This window comes from Balaenoptera borealis, assembly GCF_965194805.1.
Source record: "Balaenoptera borealis genome assembly, chromosome: 16".
In the NCBI taxonomy this organism is placed as follows: domain Eukaryota; kingdom Metazoa; phylum Chordata; class Mammalia; order Artiodactyla; family Balaenopteridae; genus Balaenoptera; species Balaenoptera borealis.
This window is the reverse complement of record NC_138872.1, coordinates 64,014,934-64,035,638: the sequence shown is the minus strand read 5'-3', so window position 1 is coordinate 64,035,638 and position 20,705 is coordinate 64,014,934. Positions and strand designations below refer to the sequence as shown.

The 20,705-nt window shown below is 38.8% G+C and overlaps 1 long non-coding RNA gene across 6 annotated transcripts in view; it reads left to right on the top strand.

Annotated features, from left to right (window-relative positions):
* The window catches only part of LOC309614376, a 60,753-nt gene that overhangs the window by 14,661 nt on the left and 25,387 nt on the right, over positions 1-20,705 (top strand). For 2 of the 6 annotated variants that reach the window (XR_014236130.1, XR_014236133.1), the window contains exon 3: positions 7,463-7,612. The exons of 2 other annotated variants lie outside the window; for them this stretch is intronic. This is a non-coding gene — a long non-coding RNA (uncharacterized lncRNA). Of the gene's footprint in view, positions 1-7,462; positions 7,613-12,323; positions 13,507-20,705 lie in introns of those variants that run through there. 2 more of the 6 variants (XR_014236134.1, XR_014236135.1) reach the window with 2 other exon arrangements.

The window sequence follows — 20,705 nt, the reverse complement described above, 5'->3', positions numbered from 1 at the left end:
GTTTTCTGAAGTTTTTTTTTCTTGTAGTTGATTTCTAGTCTCATACTGTTGTGGTTGAATAAGATGCTTGATATGACTTCAGTCTTCTTAAATTTATTGAAACTTGTTTTGTGGCTTAGCATGTGTTCTCTCCTGGAGAATGTTCCATGTGCACTTGAAAAGAATGTGTATTCTGCTGTTTTTGGTTTGAATGTTCTATATATATCTACTAAGTTTATCTGGTATGTGTCATTTAAGGCCAGTGTTTCTTCATTGATTTCCTGTCTGGATGACTTGTTCATTGGTATAAGTGGGGTATTAAAGTCCTCTACTATAATTGTATTACTGCCAATTTCTCCCTTTATGTTTTTTGATATTTGCTTTATATGTTTAGATGTGCCTATGTTGTATGCATATATATATTTGCAACTGTTACATCTTCTTGAGGGACTCAGTCCTGTATCATTATGTAATACCCTTCTCTGTCTATTGTTACAGTCTTTGTTTTAAAGTTTATTTTGTCTGATTTAAGTATTTATTGCTACCCCAGCTTTCTTTTTTTTTTCCATTTACATGGAATACTTTTTTCCATCCCCTCACTTTCAATCTGTTTGTGTCTTTAGATCTTAAGTGAGTCTCTTGTAGACATCATATATATATATATATATATATATATCTTATACATATATCATGCATATAAGATATATATGTATATATTATACATATATCATGTAAGATATATGTATGAAATATATATATCATACATATATCTTTTTTAATCCATTCAGCCAGTCTATGTCTTTTGAGTAAAGCATATAGCTCATTTACATTTAAAGTAATTATTGGTAGGTATGTACTTATTGCCATTTTGTTAATTGTTTTCTGGTTGTTTTGTAGTACATTTTTGTTCCTTTCTTCTTTTGTCTCTTCCCCTGTGATGTGATGACTGCCTTTATGTGTTATGTGTTTGGATTTTCTTTTTTTTTTTATTTCTTGTGTGTGTATCTGTTACAGATTTTTGGCCTGTTGTTACCATGAGGTTTATATATAACTATATACTATTTTAAGTTGATGATCTCTTAAGTTTCAATGCCTTCTAACAACTCTGAATTTTTACTCCCTCACTCAATGTTTAATGTTTTTTGACATCATATTTTATGTCCTTTTGTTTTGTGTATCCCTTACCTGCTTATTGTGAATATAGATGATTTTACTACTTTTATCTTTTAACCTTCCTACTAGCTTTATAAGTAGTTGGTCCACAAGCTTTACTATATGCTTGCCTTTATGAATGAGACTTTTCCTTTTGCAATTTTCATATTTCTAGTCATGGTCTCTTCTTTTCCTCTTACAGAAGTCCCTTTAACATTTCTTTAAAGCCAGTTCAGTGGTGCTGAACTCTAAGCTTTTGCTTGTCTGTAACACTCTTTGTCTTTCCTTCAAATCTAAACAATAGCCTTGCTGGGTAGAGTATTCTTGGTTTTAGGTTTTTCCCTTTCATCACTTTTACTATATTGTGTCACTCCCTTTTGGCCTGAAAAATTTCTGCTGAAAAGTCAACTCAGAGTCTTATGGGAGTTCCCTTGTATGTAGCAAGTTGCTTTTCTCTTGCTGCTTTTAAGATTCTCTCCTTATCTTTCATTTTTGCTATTTTAATTATAATGTATCTTGGTGTAGACCTCTTTAGGTTCATCTTGTTTGGGTCTGTCTGTGCTTCCTGGACCTGGATGCCTGTTTTTGTTCCCAGGTTAGGGAGACTTGCAGCTTTTATTTCTTCAAATAAATTATCTGCCCCTTTCTCTCTCTCTCTCTTCTCCTTCTGGGCCCCCTATAATTCAAATGTCAGTATGCTTGATGTTCTCACAGAGGTCTCTCAATCTGTCCTCGTTTTTTAAAACTCTTTTTTCTTTTTTTGTCCAGCTTGGGTGATTTCCACTACTCCGTCTTCCAGTTCACTGATTCATTCTTCTGTATCATCTAATTTATTGTTGATTCCTTCTAGTGTTTTTTTGTTTTGCTTAACATTTCAGTTATTGTATTCTTCAGCTCTGTTTGGTTCTTCTCTATGTTTTCTCTTTTAAACTTCTCACTATGTTCTTCAATTCTTTTCCCAAGTTCATTGAGCATCTTTATAATCATCACCTTGAAGTCTTTATCAGAGAGACTGTTTATTTCCACTTCTCTTAGTTCTTCTTCTAGGGTTTTGTCTTGTTCCTTTGTTAGAAACATATTCCTCTGTCTCCTTTGCCTAATTCTCTGTATTTATGTCTATACATTAGGTAGGTTTGTTACATTTTCCAGTCTTGGAGAAGTGGCCTTATGTAGGATACATCCTATGAGACCCAACAGCATACTCTCCTCTAGAAACAAAAGCTGTATATTCTAGGGGTGCCTGCTTTACAGGCTGTATATTCCCTTCTGTTGTGGAAGTGCCCACTGCTGTTGGCACACTGGTGGGTGGGGCTGGCCCCTGGCCTGGTTGGCTGCCAGGCCCTGCCTCATGCAGAGGTTGCTGACCTGCAGGTGGTTTGTGCCAGGTCCCAGGGTTTTGCCTGTGGGGCCTATGTGGGCTGGGGCTGGTGCCAGACTTCTGGTGGATGGGTCTGTGTCCTGTGGCAGCTGGCTACAGGGCCAGGAAGGTCCAGGGTTGGTGCTGACCCACTGGTTTGGGGGGCCAGGTTCCCAGAGCAGCTGGCTGGGGGTACTGGGGGGCCTGGGGCTGGTGCCCACCTACTGGTACTCCAATGTTGTTTAAACAATTGCAAATCATACACAGTGATGTTGAGACTTGACCAAATGATAGAATCACCTGGAGCATTTTTTAAAACTAATGATGTTCAAACCCCCTCCACAGAATTTCCTATTCAATCCCTCTGGGTTGTGCCAGGCATCAGCATCTTAAAACAGCTCTCCAAGTGATTCTAATGTGCAGCCAGGGTTGATAACCTTGTCCACAGAACGTAATTAGAAGTGCTTCAATTCTTTTAAAACCCAGTTCTGATGGATAGCACCAGAAAAGAAAACTATAAATAAATTTTACTTATGAATAAAGGCAAATCTTTTCACTAAGCTATTGGCACCAAACGAATAAAGTGTTATGGCAAAGGAGAGCTTATTCCAGGAATTCAAGGCTTGTTTGGATCAGGGAAGGTATCAACATAATATATTAATTACATCAATATTAAAGGTGAAGCTGAAAAGCCATTTGAATAAATTTGGTAGTCATTTCTAATAAATCAACAAGTAAATCATTAATAGAAGGAAATCACCTAAATATAATTTAGGCTAATGAATAAAAAACCCTATTCCAAATGGTGAATTATTTAAATAGTTACAAAAGTTCTTGCAAATGCATTAAAATAAGAAAATAAAATAAGTGTAAGCATTGGAAAGAAAATTTTAAACTATTTTTACTGATGGTTTGCTTGTATACTAAGGAAACTAGTAGACTTTAATAAAAATTAAAACAATAATCTTACTAGAATCAATAAGAGTGTTTGTAAGATGACTGGAAACAATAAAATTATATAAATATTAATAGCTTTTCTCTGTACTAACAATGACTTTGAAATGGATATGGGAAGAACTTAGATGGAAAAAATATCCCAATCACAGTAGCACCACCAAAAAATAACTTGGGGAACAGTTAAGAAGAGAAGCTCAGGAATTATATGAAGAAAAGTATTTTAAAAATAATTTTTACAATCTCATTGAATTTCATAAAACAAGATTCACACAAATGGAAATAAATACCATATTTCTGAGTGGGAAGATTGATATAAAATGCAAATATTACCAAAGTTAATGAAATTACCTTAAAATTTCAGTATCAATTAGAATATCAACAACTTGCTTTTAGTGTTGAGGAGAGGGAAAGTAGGAGACTAGATTAAACAAACGGAAGAGGAGATGCCCTAAAATAGCCAATAAATAAACAAATGTCAAGGATAGACTTGCCTCAACTTATATCAGAATATAAGTCAAACTTAAGCAAATAAATATGTTATTGCTGGTTTAGGAATAGAAAAAGGTAAATAATTTAGATCTGTTACAGAGAACTCCTTATATGACGAAGGTGATGTTTGAATCCAGTAGGAGAATATGGTCTATTTAAAGTATGTTGCTGGCCCAACTGATTTTCCATTGGGAAAAAATAGTGTGGAGCACTTATCTCATATCATGTACAAGAAGATTCCAGATGGATTAAAGTCTTGAATATAAGTAAAACAAACTAAAACAATAAAAATGTCAGAAGAGAAAGAAAGAAAGAAGAAAGAAAGAAAGAAAGAACGAAAGAAAGAAGAAAGAAAGAAAGAACGAAAGAAAGAAGAAAGGAAGGAAGGAAGGAGGGAAGAAGGGAGGGAGGAAGGAAAGAAAGAAAGAAGGAAAGAAGGAAAGGAGAAAGCAACTCTTTAAGAATAAACTACAACAGGAGGATGGGGAGGTCAGGCAGAGCTTGACCTGAGGGGGGGAAAGACACTTTTGAATAAATTGTGCCTTATAAACTGGGAAAGAATAAGAAAGATGCTTAGTGTGGTGAAAATATTAATGGCACAGTGGACAACTATTGGGTAACATAAAGGGAGGCGAGAATTCTACCACTGAACCACCAGTGCCTCAGCGTGGGTAACATAAAGGACTGAAGTACAGATTCATGCTATCACATGGAGGAGTCTCAAAAACATGCTCAAGAAGGAAGCCAGACACGAAAGTCCATATACTGTGTGATTTCGTTTACATGAAATGCCCAGAATAGGCAAATCTATTAAAACAGAAAGAAGCTTAGTGGTTGCCAGAGGCTGGGGAAAGGCAGGTACAGGAAGTGACTGATAATGTGTACACAGTTGCTTTGGGGGATGACAGATATGTTCTAAAATTAGATTGTGGTAATGATTGCATAACTGTAAACACACCCAAACAGGTGAATTTTACAGTATGTAAATTAAATCTCAATAAAGCTAATTAAACCACAGAGTAAACCACATTTGTTTACTAACTTTGCAAAACATAGGGTAACCTATTTCACCAAGGATATAAGGCTCAAATTTCCTTTTTCCAGAATTGGCGTATACCATTTCAAATATCAGTTGTCAGAAATCTAAATGGAAGCTCAGTATATCACCATCACCTAAAACTTCAAGTATGCGTTACCTTAGCAAGAGGTATGGCTTGGTGATTAAATGTGCCAGTTCTGGAGGCAGACCACACTGGGTTCAAATGCCAGTCTCGATACTTACTCCCTGTGTGGTCTGTGGCCTGTTTCCTTATCTGCAAAATGGGAAGAATTAAATGAGGTGATGTATATAAATAATTTAGGTAATGTCTGGCACATAGTAGGTGCTCAATAAATGTGATGGTGTTGACGATAACGGGGTGGTGGTGATTAGGATTAGAGCAGGGAAAGAATCAGAGAAATATGTATAAATATGTTTATTTTTATTCATTCTAATTTTTACTCATATGTATTTTTTTGTATACATAGATAATTTATGTTACCATTCACACTATTATCTGTGGTGAGTTATCATCTAGCAAATTAATTTTGTCAAGTTCCACAATTGCTAGAGAGAAAATCACTGGCTTCTCCCAAAGTCATTTATTAAACTGGAGAGGAAAATATGTAGTATCTTTAAACTTTCTAATCAACATGCCAAGGACAGATGGAAGGAGAACTGAATGCTGTTTGTAGAGTCTGAATAGCACCCCTCTAAGTTCCTTTATAGATGGTGGAAGCAACCTCTCAGCAGCTTGCTTTGGGAGGACCTTGCATACACCAAGGTTCCACGGTGATGGGAAAGGAAGACATCTCTATAGTCTAACGCAGTGATAGTGCTCTGGTTTTTAAAGGCAAAGAAGGAGATGTATTTCTTTGTAGGGTGCAAAGTGCAAATTTTTATTGAAAAATCATGGCATAGAAAGAACTCGTGGGTGCCTTTTGGTGTGCTGGAAAAGTACGACACCTTGACCTGGGTAGTGGTACCCGGATACATGCATAAAGAGTAGTTTAGCTCTACCCTTAAGATGTGTATACTTTATCACTTTATGTATTGTATATCTCTGAGAGAGAGACAGAGATAGAGACAAAGAAAGATTTGGAATCTACCCAAGTATTCCAAGGAAATACTCATACATTCATATATACAGAAAAAACCTTATATACAAATATAGTCATCATAGCATTTTTTTACAATAGCAAAACATCAGAATCAACCTAACATTGGACAATATAATCTAAAGGTTAAGTAAATTATGGCATATTCACTTATTGGAATATTTATACAACTAAAATGTGCGTGGAGAGTTTGCAAAAACATGGAGAAATGCTATGTTATAAAGTTAAATTGGAAAAAAAATCAGAATGTAAAATCTTTACGTGTAATACGCAAACATAATTGTGCTAAAATATGCATAGAAAAATGACAAGAGGGAAATACTCCAGATTTTAATACTATCCTCTAGTGGTGAATCTATGGATGATGTTGTTTTCTTCTTTCACATTTTCTGCATTTATAATAAATATGTTTAATTTTCACAATTGTATAAATGTAATCAATACGTTTAAATTTATAATAGAAAAAAGCAAACATTGGACCAGGAATCAATCTTGCAGTGAATAATAACATGGGACATTTGGAATTGCAGACTTGTTGCCAGATGCTGGTCTCTTTACTTTAAAAGGGCAGTCATTCCCACGGCTAAAACCAATTTCCTAAGGAGATCACCATCAGCTTCAGCGTTACAGCTCGGTAGTATCCTCCTGACATACAGTTTTGAGATGTGCCTCCTGCTCAGAAAATAGTTGGTTATGTTCTACCAATTAAGGATTTCTCCTTTGTTGCCAGAATAAGTGCTTCAGAAACTTACACTTCTGGGAAGTTTCTGTGAAGCCAGCACTAGATAAAAATGCTGTAACTTAAAGGAGATTTAATCTCCCAAGATGAGATCATACCAATATACATATTTTCAGAGGAGGTTCCTTTGAACCTATAGTTATGAGCACTCCAGGTTTCCTCCAAAACCTTCAACCACTAAGGAAAGATCCACATTATGGGAGGAGGAACTTGGAGGAATTTGAGCTTGATCATTGAGTAAGAATGCTAGTGAAGACATAGGTGATGACAGTATTAACTAACCTCACTGCATTTATCCTTTAGTCATCCATTTATTAAGTATTTATCAAGCACCAGACATTGTGTTAAACTCCACTATTTTTAAGCTCACACTAGAGGTTAGCAAATAACTTTCATTTTGCATGGCAAATTTGATCAGTTGGTAGTGGTGGCCTAGAGTGCTTTGCTGGAAAAAATTCTGGGACTGTATCCAGACTCAAATGAAAAGAGCAATGATCGATTAGTAATGTCTGCTATTATTGTGGACAGGGAAATTGTGGTTTATGTGCCATGCATTTGCCATACCTGCTGGATTATTTCTGCCAATTTAATGATGGTCACTTCAGCCTTGACACATGCTCTATATCCTACAGGTTGAAAAAAACAATTTCTATCCAAGTTAACATCACTGGAGAAACATTAACAGAGGAGGACAAAAGAGTAAATGTTGGCCATCTGCTCCATGCTAGACCTTGTACAGTCCTCTACATATGAGTCATAGCATCTCAGGATATCCCTTTAAGGTGAGCATTATTATTGCCTTTTGACAGATGAGGACCTAGGCTAAGGGAAGGGAAACAACTCTTCAAAGTCCCACAGTCACAGCAGAATTACTCATTGAGCCAATGAACAACTTGGGCTTAACATGGAACCAAATAAAATATGATAGTGTCCCCTACTTTTCAGAAGGTCATAAAGCTAATCCTGCTAATTTTTAATAATTACTTTAGTTAAATGGGTCCCTTTGGAGAAATATGTAATCCAGTTTGTTCATCAAGACAAAATAAGGCACCGTCTGTTCCATTTTCTGCCCAACCCTAGAGTGGCTGGTGTCATTTGGTGAGGGTGGTACTCATGTCACCCTAGCAACAAGCCCAGAGCTTTATGATCTTGGCTACAAATGCACCCTCTATGGCTGAGCCCCAGAAAATCCAACCCACCCTCTTTTTCAGTCTGGATCCAATGTCTGATTATTTGGTGGACCAGTCATTGCCTCATAAAATCACATATAATTACATCTTATTAAACGTTTACTACGTGCCAATCCCTCTGCTAAGAGCTCCAGCTGCACTATGGCATTGCATTTCATCCTCACAGTACCCCTATGAGGTAGATAGTATAGTTATCCTGATTAGACACATAAGAGACATGAGATTTTAGGGTAGAGAAACTTAGTCAAAGTCATATGAGTTGTAAGGTAGGGCTGAGGCTCCAACTCAGGCAATCAGACTCCAGAGTCTATGGCTCAACTTCAATCTAAATGGTTTAATCTAACTTTTCTTACCAATTTCCAACACATCTTCCATAGTGGGTTACCCTAGAAACAGACTCTGAGACAGAGATTTAAGTGGAAGTAATTTGGCAGGAAACACCAGTAGAGGAGTGGGAAATTGAAGCAGGGGAGGGAAGGAAGCCTGTAAAATGTATCTCAGGAAGCAATGTATCTGGGAAGCACCATGTAAAATGTGCCCAAAGGGCAGGGAGCTGAGGTATTTATACACCAGTTCTCAGCAGTTAGTGGTTGAGTGCTGCTCTCAAGGGACATGAATTCACTGGCACTTCCAGTCTGCCACACATGTGGGCAGAATGAGTGCTGGTGACCAGAGAAAGCCCTTAGGCCAAGAGCTCTAGAACTGGAGGTGGAAGCCAGAGAGCTTGTATGGAAACCTACAGGCCTGGGGGATGTGGGCAGGACATCAGTGACTACTTCACCGTGTCCACTTTCTTCCTCATTTTATTTATAAACAACTTTACTGAGGTATAAATTATAGACTATAACATTTACTCATTTTAATTGTACAATTTAATAATTTTTAGCAAATTTACTGAGTTGCATGACCATCACCATAATTTATTTTTACAGCATTTTCATCACCCCAGAAAGAACCCACATGCCCACTTACAGTTAATCCCTGTTCCCACTCCCAGCTCTTGGCAACCACTAATATACTTTCTGTCTCTATGGATTTACCTTTTGTGGACATTTTACGTAAGTGGGATCATACAATATGTGGGTTTCTGTGTAAATGAGAAAGTCTCTCTCCAAATGGTTCAGGTTGCAGATAGGAAGTAACAGAAAGACGGGCAAGTGCTTAGCAAGTAACTTTTTGGTGTGGGAAATGGGGATATTCTAGATGAAGTGACCAATGACTGCATTACAATGGACAATTAAAAGACACCCCATGCTTGGCCTAGAGTTCCATCTTCCCCAGGATACATTTATTCCTATGAGCTTTTGAGTCAATGTATTTTAAAGATATCTTTTCAACACAAAGGACTGGCAGTCAGCAAGCTGTTGGCTAAGAGACCTTGAAGCCCATTAACCCATTAACCTCAGCACTGAAATAAATGGGACTGACTCAGGGACTCCTGTGTTGTTAAATAGATCAAATGACTTTAGATGGTCTTCGGAGCCCAGTCTTTGGAAGTGACTGATGTACAGAGGGATCTTGTTTTACTATCTGGCCTGCCAATCCCATCACAGTTTCCTCCCTGTCTTTGTAGAAGTTAATAAAATAGAAACAAAACTAAACTTGATGGAGAGCAACAAGAGCAAAACAACTGGCCAACTGGTCAACCACAGTGTGCATCCTGCAGACCTCCTGATGTCCCCTGTGTCTGTTGTGTAAACTGGTTACAATTCCCCATGCACAGAGGCATAATTAGCCCACAGCTAACTGTCTGATAAACACAATGGGTTAGGATGTGGAATGTGGGATGTGGTCCATACCATCTCACCCAAAGCAGACTCTGACTCTGCAGCTGAAGAACATTTTCTCTTAGCTGCTCCCACTCCTTGATTCTGGACCAACCCATAGAGTAGAAGTTTGGCTTTTGTCCCCTGTAATGTGCTATTTAGAAACATCACTTGTTCACCTTTGCATTATGAATCGAGAAATAGGCATAGGAACAAATAGCTGTTAAAATATCAGCTTTATTGTTGGTAACACTGGACTGGAGGATATGGCTTGAACCTATGACCCCAATGTGGCTTCCTGGTATCAGTTCCTGTACCTGGATCCTGGGATCCACTAAAAAGGAGCAACAGATGAGCAGAACATGTACCCCAGCAGGTGCAAGGGAACTGTTCTGGGCCCCAGGTGTGGAAATAGAGAGAACTGGACATCCTCTCCTGTCTTGACAAGGCTAGCCCCAAGTCCTGACCCAGGCATGCTGACTCCATGTGGGACAACCTCACTCTTTTTTCCTCCTGTGTTAATGCTTCTCCAGGGATATTAACTTGGATAGAAATTTGGTTCCTTCAAGCTAGAGGATTCAGAGCATGTGTCAAGGCTTAAGTGACCATCATTAAACTGGCAGAAATAATCCAGCAGACATGGCAAACACATGGCACATATGCCTCTGTAATGTGGGTGGGCGTCATCCAATCAGTTGAAGGCCTGAATAGAACAGAAAGATGCACCTCCCTGAGCAAAAGGCAGTTCTTTAGCAGACTGACTTCACACTGGAACTGTCCCATCAACTCTCCTGGGTCTCTAGCCAGCCAGCCTATACTGCAGGTTTGGGCTCACTGGCCTCCGTAATTGTGTAAGCCAATTCCTTATAATAAATCTCTTACCAGATATATACACATCCTATTGGTTCTGTTTCTCTGAAGAACACTGACTAATATAGCAGGCAGATCTTAGCTACATAGTTGAGAATATGAACCTGGTTGGAACTGGGGGAAAGAGTTGGAAGTACCCAGAATAGGAAGGTGGGTTTAGGCAGAGAATGTGGAAGAGCCCAACTGTCCTCTCCCTGGCTTGGCTAAGGTCTGGCTCAGGTCACTATGGCCATCTTTCGATGGAAGAGTCTATCACTCCAGAGAACTCCTGGACTGATGCAGGCCCAGGACAACATTTGGTGTCTGGTGGATGCTAGCTCAGGGATTTGGTCTAAATGGGTGTGAATAATAGGGCAAAATAAATGCCTCCTTTTGCCCTAATCTCCTCCTACCCCCATTTTAAAGTAGGGTTTCTCAACACAGCTTGCCTACAATTGCAACATTCCATTACTCCACACTTTGGGCCACAATACTCAAAAATGGAGAGAGACTGGGGAGAGACTGGTGGGGGCAGGGGAGGAAGAGAATGAAAAACTCAGTCTAACTTCAGCAGCAAAGCCTTCTGGATAACCCTACAGCACGCTTTCTTAACATGGGCACTACTGACATTTGGGACTAGGTAGTTTTTGTTGTGAGGGGCTGTCCTGTGCATTGTAGGATGTATAGACGACCCTGGTCTCTACCCAGTAGATGCCAGTAGCACCTGACCCCCAGATATGACGACCAGAAATGTCTCCAGACATTGCTAACTGTCCCCTGTGGGCAAAATTCCTCTTTGTTGAGAACCATCGAGTTAAAGGGATGTCATCCCTGCCTGTGGGCAAAATTCCTCTTTGTTGAGAACCGTCAAGTTAAAGGGACGTAATCCCTGCCTGCCTCTCAAAGCTCCAATTGTTTATATCCAGGAGAATGATGGGCTCATGGCAGAGGATACTTAAAACCCACTTTTTTTCTGGAGCACTAATTCTCCTTGACGATAATTTAAAGCATTATTTTTATATTAAAATGAATGTAGATGTATTACAGAATAGATCCCAAACTTAAGGCTGGGAAGAATTTTCATGTCCGAGGTGGGGTACTTTGGCTACCCTCCCAGAACACTTGGCAGGTACACATTTACATTTCTCTGCCTTGGGGGAAGCTAATAATATCTACTATTTATTGAATGCTTACAATGTGCCAGGAGTTCATTATAGAGGATATTTCCGGTTTGATCCTCATAGCCATCTATTCTTAGTCCCACTTTACTGATGAGGAGACTGAGACCCAGTAAGGTCATGAAACCTGTTCAAAGACCAAGAGTTGCTAAATAATGAAGCTGGCACTGGAATCCATGTGTTTCCCTAAGCTCCTTCCCAAAGAGCTTCTGGGAAAATCCTTGAAGAAATGGGCTGTGATGAATGACCAAAGGCGACATCCTGGCCCTGGCTGGTGGGATGGCTTCAGTAAATTCAGAGACAATGTTGAAACTGACCCACTCTTAGCCCCATCTGGGATGGAGAAATAGGAGATGGGGTGAGGGTCAGAGGCTGAATACTGAAAAGAAAAGGATTCCCAAAGTGGGGACCACTCCTCTGGTAGGAAATGGTCAATCAGCTTGGTAACATCAACTTAAGACCCCAGAATCTTAGAATGAGACCCTACACAGTTGCTCCCACAACCCCCAGCTGGGACATCCCTTCAGGAATTTTTTCTTCTCAGCCTTTGATTTATGGATTCCTTTTGTTTCCGTCATACCTGTGGCTACAGTACAGACAAGAGTCTCCTTAACTTCAGTCATTGCAGGAACCCTCCACGGACTGTCATCTCTGTGAACCACTCTGACTCCGATTTGCTCACTACTTTTGTTTCTTTAAATGGACTCACTCTTTTTTAAAAGATACATTTATTTGAAAAGGAAACATCATATCAGTTCCTTAAAAGGAAAGGCTGGTTTTCTTGGCCTTGGCAAAGAAGTCACTGGAAAAACAAATACAAGTAAGCAAGGCTTTATATTCTAGTTAGTTAGCCTGATAGCTGTCTTTGTTCAAAGAGGAGACCGATAAGCTATGGAGAAATATTAGTCATTAGCACCCAGCCGAGACTATCTCTCTTGTGTGATCTGAGTAACTGGAAGAGATCTGAAAAGAGAATCACTTTCTCTAGGTACAGTTCAGTGCTGGTACACCTGTCCAGGTCATATCTGAAACCATGCTACTTTATCAATGGTACGTGTTTCACACCTGAGGAAACCCAGGTTTGGGGGGTTGCTATGGGCCCCACTGCATTCCCCAAAAGGTCATATCTGGAAATCCTAACACCCAGTGTTTCAGAATGTGACTGTATTTGGAGACAACGTCTTTAAAAGAGGTAACTGAGTTAAAATGAGGTCATTATGGTGTGCCTTCATCCAATCTGATGGATTTCCTTATAAGAAGAGGAAATTTGGACATAGACATGGACAGAGGGAACACCATGTAAAGACACAGGGAGAAGATGGTCATCTGCAAGCCAAGAAGAGGGGCCTGGGAAGAAACCAACACCTTGACCTTGAACTTCCAGTCTCCAGAACTGTGAGAAAATAAATGTCCGTTGTGTAAGCACCCAGTCTGTGGTACTTTGTTATGGCAGCCCTAGCAGGATTAACTGGCCCCCATCTGGGTTCCAACTGCCAGGGTTCAAATCCTGCCTCTGACACTTACTAACTGTGGAAACTTGAGCAAGTTACTTCACCTCTGAAAGCCCCTACGATCTCTCTCTCTTTTTTTTAATAGATCTTTATTGGAGAATAACTGCTTCACAATACTGTGTTAGTTTCTGTTGTAGAACAAAGTGAATCAGCCATATGCATAAATATATTCCTATATCCCCTCCCTTTTGAGCCTCCCTCCCACCCTCCCTATACCACCCCTCTAGGTTGTCGCAAAGCACCGAGCTGATCTCCCTGTGCTATGCTGCTGCTTCCCACTAGCTAACTATATTACATTTGGTTGTGTACATATGTTGATGCTACTCTAACTTCGCCCCAGCTTCCCTCTCCCTGGCCCGTGTCCTCAAGTGCATTCTCTATGTCTACGTCTTTATCCTGCCCTGCCACTAGGTTCATCAGTACCATTTTTTCTTTTTAGATTCTATATATATGCATTAGCATATGGTATTTGTTTTTCTCTTTCTGACTTACTTCACTCTGTATGACAGACTCTAGGTCCATCCACCTCACTACAAATAACTCAGTTTCGTTTCTTTTTATGGCTGAGTAATATTCCATTGTATATATGTACAACATCTTCTTTATCCATTCATCTGTTGATGGACATTTAGGTTGCTTCCATGTCCTGGCTATTGTAAATAGTGCTGCAATGAACATTGTGGTACATGACTCTTTTTGAATTATGGTTTTCAGGGTATATGCCCAGTGGTGGGATTGCTGGGTCATATGGTAATTCTATTTTTAGTTTTTTAAGGAACCTCCATACTGTTCTCCATAGTGGTTGTATCAATTTACATTCCCACCAATAGGGCAGGAGGGTTCCCTTTTCACCACACCCTTTCCAACATTTATCGTTCCTAGATTTTTTTGATAATGGCCATTCTGGCTGGTGTGAGGTGATACCTTATTGTAGTTTTGATTTTCATTTCTCTAATAATTAGTGATGTTGAGCATCTTTTCATGTGCCTCTTGGCCATCCATATGTCTTATTTGGTGAAATGTCTATTTAGGTCTTCTGCCCATTTTTTAATTGGATTCTTTGTTTTTTTGATATTGAGCTCCATGAGCTGTTTGTATATTTTGGAGATTAATCTGCTGTTTCATTTGTAAATATTTTCTCCCATCCTGAGGGCTGTCTTTTTGTCTTGTTTATGGTTTCCTTTGCTGTGCAAAAGCTTTTAAGTTTCATTAGCCCATCGGTTTATATCACCTTTGATTTCTTTCATCAGCGTTTTATAGTTTTCTGAATACAAGTCTTTTGCCTCCTTAGGTAGGTTTATTCTTAGGTATTCTATTCTTTTTGTTGTGATGGTAAATGGGATTGTTTCCTTAATTTCTCTTTCTGATTTTTCATTGTTAGTGTATAGGAATGCCAGAGATTTCTGTGCATTAATTTTGTATTCTGCAACCTTACCAAATTCATTGATTAGCTCTAGTAGTTTTCTGGTGGCATCTTTTTTTTTTTTTTTGAATTTTTGAATTTTATTTTATTTATTTTTTTATACATCAGGTTCTTATTAGTCATCAACTTTATACACATCAGTGTATACACGTCAATCCCAAGCCCCCAATTCATCACACCCCCACCCCCACCCCCTGCTGCTTTCCCCCTTGGTGTCCATATGTTTGTTCTCTACATCTGTGTCTAAATTTCTGCCCTGCAAACCGGTTCATCTGTACCATTTTTCTAGGTTCCACATATATGCGTTAGTATGCGATATTTGTTTTTCTCTTTCTGACTTACTTCACTTTGTATGACAGTCTCTAGATCCATCCACGTCTCAACAAATGACTCAATTTTGTTCCATGACTCAATTTTGTTTCGTTTCGTTTTATGGCTGAGTAATATTCCGTTGTATATATATACCACATATTCTTTATCCATTCATCTGTTGATGGGCATTTAGGTTGCTTCCATGACCTGGCTATTGTAAATAGTACTGCAATGAACATTGGGGTGCATGTGTCTTTTTGAATTATGGTTTTCTCTGGGTTTATTCCCATAGTGGGATTGCTGGGTCATATGGTAATTCTATTTTTAGTTTTTTAAGGAACCTCCATACTGTTCTCCATAGTGGCTGTAACAATTTACATTCCCACCAACAGTGCAAGAGGGTTCCCTTTTCTCCACACCCTCTCCAGCATTTATTGTTTGTAGATTTTCTGATGATGCCCATTCTAACTGGTGTGAGGTGATATCTCATTGTAGTTTTGATTTGCATTTCTCTAATAATTAGTGATGTTGAGCAGCTTTTCATGTGCTTCTTGGCCATCTGAATGTCCTCTTTGGAGAAATGTCTATTTGGGTCTTCTGCCCGTTTTTTGATTGGGTTGTTTGTTTTTTTAATATTGAGTTGCATGAGCTGTTTATATATTTTGGAGATTAATCCTTTGTCCGTTGATTCATTTGCAAATATTTTTTGTCCCATTTGTTTATTTTTGTTTTTATTTCCATTAATCTAGGAGGTGGATCAAAAAAGATCTTGCTGTAATTTATGTCAAAGAGTGTTCTTCCTATGTTTTCCTCTAAGAGTTTTATAGTGTCTGGTCTTACATTTAGGTCTCTAATCCATTTTGAGTTTATTTTTGTGTATGGTGTTAGGGAGTGTTCTAATTTCATTCTTTTACATGTAGCTGTCCAGTTTTCCCAGCACCACTTATTGAAGAAACTGTCTTTTCTCCATTGTATATCCTTGCCTCCTTTGTCATAGATTAGTTGACCATAGGTGCGTGGGTTTATCTCTGGGTTTTCTATCCTGTTCCATTGATCTATGTTTCTGTTTTTGTGCCAGTACCATATTGTCTTGATTACTGATAGCTTTGTAGTATAGTCTGAAGTCAGGGAGTCTGATTCCACCAGCTCCATTTTTCTTTCTCGAGATTGCTTTGGCTATTCGGGGTCTTTTGTGTCTCCATACACATTTTAGAATTATTTGTTCTAGTTCTGTAAAAAAATGCCATTGATAGTTTGATAGGGATTGCACTGAATCTGTAGATTGCTTTGGATCGTATAGTCATTTTCACAATATTGATTCTTCCAATCCAAGAACATGGTATATCTCTCCATCTGTTGGTATCATCTTTAATTTCTTTCATCAGTATCTTATAGTTTTCTGCATACAGGTCTTTTGTCTCCCTAGGTAGGTTTATTCCTGGGTACTTTATTCTTTTTGTTGCAATGGTAAATGGGAGTGTTTCCTTAATTTCTCTTTCAGATTTTTCATCATTAGTGTATAGGAATGCAAGAGATTTCTGTGCATTAATTTTGTATCCTGCAACTTTACCAAATTCATTGATTAGCTCTAGTAGTTTTCTGGTGGCATCTTTAGGATTCTCTATGTACAGTATCATGTCATCTGCAAACAGTGACAGTTTTACTTCTTCTTTTCCAATTTGTATTCCTTTTATTTCTTTTTCTTTTCTGACTGCCGTGGCTAGGACTTCCAAAACTATGTTGAATAATAGTGGCGAGAGTGGACATCCTTGTCTCGTTCCTGATCTTAGAGGAAATGCTTTCAGTTTTTCACCGTTGAGAATGATGTTTGCTGTGGGTTTGTCGTATATGGCCTTTATTATGTTGAGGTAGGTTCCCTCTATGCCGTTTCTGGAGAGCTTTTATCATAAATGGGTGTTGAATTTTGTCAAAAGCTTTTTCTGCATCTATTGAGATGATCATATGGTGTTTCTTCTTCAATTTGTTAATATGGTATATCACATTGATTGATTTGTGTATATTGAAGAATCCTTGCATCCCTCGGATAAACCCCACTTGATCATGGTGTATGATCCTTTTAATGTGTTGTTGGATTCTGTTTGCTAGTATTTTGATGAGGATTTTTGCACCTATATTCATCAGTGATATTGGTCTGTAATTTTCTTTTTTTGCAGTATCTTTATCTGGTTTTGGTATCAGGGTGATGGTGGCCTCATAGAATGAGTTTGGGGGTGTTCCTTCCTCTGCAATTTTTTGGAAGAGTTTGAGAAGGATGGGTGTTAGCTCTTCTCTAAATGTTTGATAGAATTCACCTGTGAAGCCATCTGGTCCTGGACTTTTGTTTGTTGGAAGATTTTTAATCACAGTTTCAATTTCATTACTTGTGATTGGTCTGTTCATATTTTCTATTTCTTCCTGGTTCAGTCTCGGAAGGTTGTGCATTTCTGAGAATTTGTCTATTTCTTCCAGGTTGTCCATTTTATTGGCATAGAGTTGCTTGTAGTAGTCTCTTAGGATGCTTTGTATTTCTGCTGTGTCTGTTGTAACTTCTCCTTTTTCATTTCTAATTTTAATGATTTGAGTCCTCTCCCTCTTTTTCTTGATGAGTCTGGCTAATGGTTTATCAATTTTGTTTATCTTCTCAAAGAACCAGCTTTTAATTTTATTGATCTTTGCAATTGTTTTCTTTGTTTCTATTTCATTTATTTCTGCTCTGATCTTTATGATTTCTTTCCTTCTGCTAACTTTGGGTTTTGTTTGTTCTTCTTTCTCTAGTTCCTTTAGGTGTAAGGTTAGATTGTTTATTTGAGATTTTTCTTGTTTCTTGAGGTAGGCTTGTAGAGCTATAAACTTCCCTCTGAGAACTGCTTTTGCTGCATCCCATAGGTTTTGGATCGTCGTGTTTTCGTTATCATTTGTCTCTAGGTATTTTTTGATTTCCTCTTTGATTTCTTCAGTGATCTCTTGGTTATTTAGTAACGTATTGTTTAGCCTCCATGTGTTTGTGTTTTTTACGTTTTTTTCCCTGTAATTGATTTCTAATCTCATAGTGTTGTGGTCAGAAAAGATGCTTGATATGATTTCAATTTTCTTAAATTTACTGAGGCTTGATTTGTGACCCAAGGTGTGATCTATCCTGGAGAATGGTCCGTGCGCACTTGAGAAGAAAGTGTAATCTGCTGTTTATGGATGGAATGTCCTATAGATATCAATTAAATCTATCTGGTCTATTGTGTCATTTAAAGCTTGTGTTTCCTTATTAATTTTGTGTTTGGATGATCTGTCCATTGGTGTAAGTGAGGTGTTAAAGTCCCCCACTATTATTGTGTTACTTTTGATTTCCTCTTTTATAGCTGTTAGTATTTGCCTTATGTATTGAGGTGCTCCTATATTGGGTGCATATATATTTATAATTGTTATATCTTCTTCTTGGATTGATCCCTTGATCATTATGTAGTGTCCTTCCTTGTCTCTTGTAACATTCTTTATTTTAAAGTCTATTTTATCTGATATGAGTCTTTCTTTTGATTTCCATTTGCATAGAAAATCTTTTTCCATCCCCTCACTTTCAGTCTGTATGTGTCCCTAAGTCTGAAGTGGGTCTCTTGTAGACAGCATATATATGGGTCTTGTTTTTGTATCCATTCAGCAAGCCTGTGTCTTTTGGTTGGAGCATTTAATCTATTCACGTTTAAGGTAATTATTGATATGTATGTTCCTATTACCATTTCTTAATTGTTTTGGGTTTGTTTTTGTAGGTACTTTTCTTCTCTTGTGTTTCTCACTTAGAGAAGTTCCTTTAGCATTTATTGTAGAGCTGGTTTGGTGATGCTGAATTCTCTTAGCTTTTGCTTGTCTGAAAAGCTTTTAATTTCTCCACTGAATCTGAACGAGATCCTTGCTAGGTAGAGTAATCTTGGTTGTAGGTTCTTCTCTTTCATCACTTTAAGTATACCCTGCCACTCCCTTCTGGCATGCAGAGTTTCTGCTGAAAAATCAGCTAATAACCTTATGGGGATTCCTTTGTATGTTATTTTTTGTTTTTCCCTTGCTGTTTTTAATATTTTTTTGTTTGAATTTAATTTTTGTTAGTTTGATTAATATGTGTCTTGGTGTGTTTATCCCAGGGTTTATCCTGTATGGGATTCTCTGTGCTTCCTGGACTTGGGTGACTATTTCTTATCCCATGTTAGGGAATTTTTCCACTATAATCTCTTCAAATATTTTCCAAACCCTTTCTTTTTCTCTTCTTCTTCTGGGACCCCTATAATTCGAATGTTGGTGCATTTAGTGTTGTCCCAGAGGTCTCTGAGATTGTCTTCAATTCTTTTCATTCTTTTTTCTTTATTCTGCTCCTTGGCAGTTATTTCCACCATTTTGTCTTCCAGCTCACTTATTTGTTCTTCTGCCTCAGTTATTCTGTTATGGATTCCTTCTAGTGTATTTTTCATTTCAGTTATTTTGTTGTTCATCTCTGTTTGTTTGTTCTTTAGTTCTTCTAGATCTTTGTTAAACATTTCTTGTATTTTCTCAAACCGTGTCTCCATTCTATTTCTGAGATTCTGGATCATCTTTACTGTTATTACTCTGAATTCTTTTTCAGTTAGATTGCCTATTTCCTCTTCATTTATTTGGTCTTGTAGGTTTTTACCTTGCTCCTTCATCTGTGACACATTTTTTTGCCATCTCATTTTTTTTTTTTTTTTTTTTAATGAGTGGGATTGTGTTCCTTTCTTACTGGTTGTTTGGCCTGAGGCTTCCAACACCTGAGTTTGTAGGCTGTTGGGTAGAGCTGGCTCTTGGTGCTGATATGAGGACCTCCGGGAGACCTCAATCTGATGAATATTCCCTGAGGTCTGACGTTCTCTGTTAGTCCAGTGGTTCACACTCGGAGCTCCCACCGCAGGAACTTTGGCCCGACCCCTGGCTCATGAACCAAGATCCCACAGGCTGTGCAGGGCAGCAAAAAGAAAAAAAAAAAGGAGAACAATAACAAAGTAAAAAATAAAATTAGATTAAGAAACTAACAGATATGTTAAAAAGAATACAAAAATAAAAATATAGATGAAACAACAAACAGAAGGTAAAACAGACCACAATAGTAAAAAAAGAGGAGGAAAAAAAATAAAAGGTGGAAGAGGTCTTGGCTGTGGAGGGCGGGGCCTATGCTTAGGACCTACAGGGCTGGAAAAGGCCCTGTGGGGTGTGGGTTGTGGGGGTTAGGGTTTAGCCTCAACAGAGCAAAAGGGGCCCAGGCATGCTCCCCACCTCCGGTCTCAGAGGGTGGGCGACCCCACTTGGTAGCCCAGCAGACTTCCTGGGCTTGAGTGGGCGGGGCAAACGCCCTCCGCTCCTCTACTGCTCCTCTGGTCCCGGAGGACCCCACCTGCCTGCCTCTCCTGCTCTCCCCTGGCCTCCCTCCTATGCCCCCAGGACAAACACAGCCCAGAGAGGGCCTCTGAGGGCATAGGACCCAGCCTGAGAGCCAGGCAGACTTCCCTGGCTGATTGGGCAGGGGATACGCTGGGTGCGCTCCCCCCGATCTGAGCCCCCAAGGGTCCCTCCAGGTGTGGGAACCCATCCCCCCTCTCAGCCACCCCTCACGGGTGCCGGTCCTGTCCAGGCTCCACTTCTCCCCCCTCAATC